The following is a 5,385-nucleotide window of genomic DNA, read 5'->3' on the forward strand; positions in this document are numbered from 1 at the left end:
CACCACACTAAACTACAGACTTCTCAAATGGAGGCGATTGGCGATGCACCCGTTGGTGGAGAAGGTAATGTTTCAGTCATTGTCATTTTTACCAAGCTTCAAACTTAGCAAGTTCTATGTCCCAGGGGGTCATGACAAAGACACGATGATGTGCGACGCCCCTTCTCCCGATATAGGCTTTTTTTGGAGAGTCATGCTTTATGCCACAAGCGGATGAGGCCGTGGGCCAGGCTTTGACGGGTGTTGGAACTGATTCGTCGACGGTGGTTGCTAGCCTAGGTACTCCTATTACTGGTAGTACACCTTTTAGATGGCAATCTCGGGTATTAAACGACTCAGAGCTCGTTCCCCCTCTAATTGCTTACATGCTTCTGGCTCTTTTAGAAAAGCTACAGGATGCGATTGTCAACGTTGGGATTGAAGAGCATTCCGTCATTCCCGGAGGTGAACTTAATTCTTTCATTGCTGATTTCCAATTTCTCTTTCCATGTCTTAACACTTAGAATTTTCTTCAGATGTTCCAATGGAAGGCCCGAGTGATAGAGAAACCTTTCGTCATACAGTCGGTGCACTTCCGTCTGATCCCCTACAAGACCCCTCGGGCTCTGATAACAGACTACTTGACGACATGTTATCAGAACAAACTCGCCAAGATGTTATTGAACCAGTTGTTGAAACTGCCGAACCGGTCATCGACGCCGTTGATCCGGTCTTTGAGACGGTTGAACCCATCGTTGAAGTTATTGAACCAATCTCCGAGCTTGTTGAACCAGTCGTCGAGCCTGGTTCCTCTGCAGGTATGGATTTCGTCCTTCTGTGAAGGTTATTCCCTTATCAGTTTTTACTTAGCCTTAAGGGAGTCATTCTTGTAGGACCAGTCGTTAAGACTGATACAACTACTATTGTTGGGATATCTGACGTTCTCGAGGGTCTTGATTTCTTGCTGTTGGCAGGAATTATCATGGAAACTCAGTCGTCAGTGGCCCAAACTCAGTACACGACCCTGGCGACCGAGATGACTACTGCGGCTGCGGGGATCTACCCGGCTGAACAAATCGCAAGACCAACTGAAGAAGTTGGTACATCTGCGACTATCACATCCGCAATAACTTCGACAACTCATACAAGCGTGCAAGGGGTGTCGAACGCAGAGTGTCAAACTGGAGAACCTGCAGTAGTTATCTGGAGAAGAGGATCCCTTTCGGCCAATTCCGATCGGTCCTTGAGCGTAAAATAGCCTTAATAAAGGACACTGGTGCCCTTGACATAGCTGAAGCTTTGACCGACAATGTGAATCAGTTTGAGCGTAGATTTGTGAAGCTACAAGAGCTCCAATCTGTTGGTGTTTCTGGCTATGTTGCTGCGCAAATAGAGGCTCGTATACAGTCATAGCGTGAATCTCGGGAATCCATCGGGTTTGGTATTCAGGCGCAGAGAAAACGTGTCGACCAAGCGGAGGGAGTTCTTTCTGAAAGATTGGCTCACTTACGTGAAATCGACTCGTCGTTAGCCTCTGTTGACGCCGAAATAGCAGAGCTTGAGCAGAAACTGGTGGAAGCAAAACAGCGAAGAACTACTTTGGAGGTGACCAAGGCCGGGGAGGAGCATAGCAAGGCTGTGATATCCAGCAAAGTGATGCTTTCGAGGGAAAAATTAGCCAAGATGGAGGAAGAAGCCGCCCAACTCTTATCCGCTTCCGAGGACTCCTTCAAGATTGAGCTACAACGTGAGCTTGAACGTGCTTATGCTGAAGAGTTAAACAAACTTGAGCAGGAAATTATCAGTGAAAAATACAATGTAAAGTGATTGTGACTGTTATATCTGAACTCCTTTTTTTTTAATGATACGCGTGTTTTGTTCAATCTTTTTTCAATTCTCATTATGATTTCTCATTGTGTTTAGAATAATCAACCATAACACTTATAGAATTTTTGGCAAATCCTCAGCCGTCAACGGATTTGATATGCCTTTACCGATTACCGTTTGAATTAGGCTAGCCTGTGAATTATCTCGGTCCATTTCACAAGTAACGTTATGCTAAAGGGATGAACCCCTTTAGACTTAATGCTACGAATTTGAATACGTAGACTTGGTCACTTTTTACGGTAAAAGACAAACCGGCGGCACGTATTAGGCGTCGACTTATCCCTACTTAGGCTTCGGGATAAAATTCCTCAGACTCAGATTCTGGTATCTTTTTTAATCGGTGAAAGACTAAACCGGCAATGTGTGTTAGACATAGACTTTAGGATTTTTGGCAAACCCCAGCCTTCAACGGGTTTGATATGCCTTTACCGATTACCGTTTGAATCGGGCTAGCATGTGAATTTTAAACCCGTCTCACATATGACGTTGTGCTAAAAGAATTACTTCTCTTAGACTTTGTGCTATGATTTTGAATACATAGACTTCACCATTTCTCATGGGAAAAGGTACCCAGCAACGCGTGTTAGGCGTAGGCTTATCTCTATTTAGGAGTTGAGATAAAATTCCCCGTGCACAAAGTGCACGGATTGAAAGTTGGGAATTGTGTCTTTTCTCAGAGTAAAGACGGACTGGAAACATGGAAGAGGAAGAATTTTATATTCTATCTCACGGCACTGAAGAGGAAGAATTTTATATTCTATCTCCAGTTGGAAAGGAAACTCAAGGTGGGATCTCCACCATTGGGAACAATCCTAACTTTTATAGGTTTGATTGTTCAAATTGAAAGTGGACCTCTCGTTCATGGAAGGAATCGAGAGAGGAATTTGGCTTTGGCCTTAACTTTTATGGGTTTGACCTGAAAGCAAAGAGAGTGGAATACAGGTAGCAAAGAAAATGCCAACTCGTATTATCACTCAAAGGAAGACTTTAATGCTAGGTGATTAGGACCTAACATGTTGAGTCTGAGAATTGCCAATGACTGGCGGATAGAAATTTTGGTGAGTCCACCGTCGATTAATTTGATCGGCGGATAGTTTGGTGAGGAAAGACTAACCTGTCAAAGGATTGGATCTCGTCTTACCAAAATAAATCGTGAGAGTTAGAGGATTTGATCATAATAAGAAGAAACATTCCGACATTCAGAATTTGAACGTGGATTTCTTATTTATCAATTCTACAGTGACTGGGTTATCCCTAAGAATGCCACATGTGGTATTCTTCCGGGAACTTCCCGATACATTATTTATCCTGAAGATACTAAGGATAGTATTTTTTCAGGAACTTGCCATTTATCGGCATCATAAGTCGATCGTCGTTCTTGGTGACTAAGCGATATGCGCCACTCGAGTAGACTGTCTCTACTACGAATGATCCCTCCCATTTGGGTTCAAATTTGCCTTTCTTCTTGGAGTTAAGGATCCTAGGCCGCCTCTCAGCTAAAACCAAATCCCCTTCTTTGAAACTCCATTGTCGAACCTTTTTGTCGAAAGCTCGAGAGATTCTGGTTTGGTAGAATTCGATAGGTTGTTGAGCTTCTAAACGCTTCTCATCTAGCCTTTCAAGTTCTTCAAGGCGCTTCTGATGTTGCTCTTCGGTCGTCATTTGAGTCGCGAGGGCGATTCGAAGTGACGGGATTTGAATCTCCAACGGAAGAAGGGCTTCACATCCGTATACCAGTGAATATGGGGTCGCTCCCGTTGGTGTGCGCACCGTGGTACGATAGGCCTATAGAGCCGCGCCAAGCTTGTCATCCCAGTCTCGTTTATTAGTTTTCACGAGTTTTGACAAAAGTTTTATGATAGTCTTATTGAAGGCTTCGGCCAATCCATTTGCTGTGGGATTATAAGCTGTCGACGAGATGTCCTGAATTTTGAACTTTTCGCAAAACCTGATGAATGCATTGCTGACAAATTGAGGACCGTTGTCATATATGATTCGTCTTGGGACACCATGCCAGTAGATGATATGGTGCTTGATGAATGCAATGACGTTGCTCGTTTTAACTTCTCTGAGTGGAACCGCTTTAGCCCATTTGGAGAAGTAGTCGGTAATTGCTAGGATGAATCGGTCACCTTTGATTGACGGGGGATTTATAGGACCAATAATATCCATTCCCCAGGTCTCAAACGGCCATGACGTAACCGAAGGATGCAGATGCTCCGGAGGTTGGTGCATATAATTCGCATGTATTTGACATGCATTACACTTTCGGGCATATTCGACTGCATCACTCATCATGAAAGGCCAAAAATATCCCATTCTTCTGATGCGGTTATAAAGCTTGGGGCCGGGTTGGTGCGCGCCACACTCTCCTTCGTGTGCCTCTTTATGGACTTCTTCAGTTTCTTTAGCCGATAAGCAACGTGCTAGCAATCCATCATACCCCCTGCGGTATAGCGTTCGATTCTCCGTATTATAGTAGAATCTTGGTGCTCTTCGTCGGATTGAATCTCTTTCTTTCACATCTTCTGGAAGGATTCCATGCAAGATGTAATCGATGATAGGGAAACGCCAATCTCTGGGCTCGAACTCAACTTGAGTTGAATGTGTTTCCTTAATATCTTCTTCTTCGCCATCCTCATCATAGATCGGCACTAAGAGTTGGTGAGTCCTTACCGTAATACACTGCTCTGTTCCGGGAGGCTGCGCCAGAGATACGGCTAATGCTACTAATGCATCTGCGTAGGTATTCTGTAACCGTGGAATATGTTCGATAAAGAATCCTTCAAATGATTCTGCCATCTCCACTGCCATCTCATGGTATGGTATTAAATCCTGACTTCGTACCTCGTACTCTCTCTGAACTTGTTTAACTATCAGTTGAGAATCACCGAAGGCTTCGAGATACTCAACCCCCAGTTCTCTGGCGAAACTGAGTCCTATGAGTAATGCATTATATTCGGCTACATTATTTGAGCACGGTTCGGTCAACGAGTAAGCTCGAGGCATCACGTGTTTTCCTGGGGAAACTAGGACAACTCCAACTCCGGAAGAAATCTTTGAACTTCCAGGAGCACTCGCTACATTAGCTGCTCGTGAAGCGCCGTTGAAGTACAAACGTCATACTTGCTGGTGTGAAGTTGCGTTGACTTCGTGTGTTTCATCGGGTAGGTCGTCATATATCTCGGCGGTATCCGTAGTTGGATTAGCTGCCAGGAGATCACAAATCGGGTAGGTCGTCATATATCTCGGCGGTATCCGTAGTTGGATTAGCTGCCAGGAGATCACAAATGGCCTGTCCTTTTACTGACTTCTGTTGTTTAAAATGTAAGTCGTATTGGGACAAGAGTAAGGCCCATTTTGCTAATCGCCAATTCATGAAAGCTGGTTGAGTCATGAATACTCGGACTGGGTTAACTTTGGAGATGACATAAATGGTCTGTCCAACCAGGTAATGCTGCATCTTCTGAATAGCGAACACTAAAGCGAGACATTCTCTCTCAATCATAGGATATCGAG

This window comes from Asparagus officinalis, chromosome 10, assembly GCF_001876935.1.
Source record: "Asparagus officinalis chromosome 10, Aspof.V1, whole genome shotgun sequence".
In the NCBI taxonomy this organism is placed as follows: Eukaryota; Viridiplantae; Streptophyta; class Magnoliopsida; order Asparagales; family Asparagaceae; genus Asparagus; species Asparagus officinalis.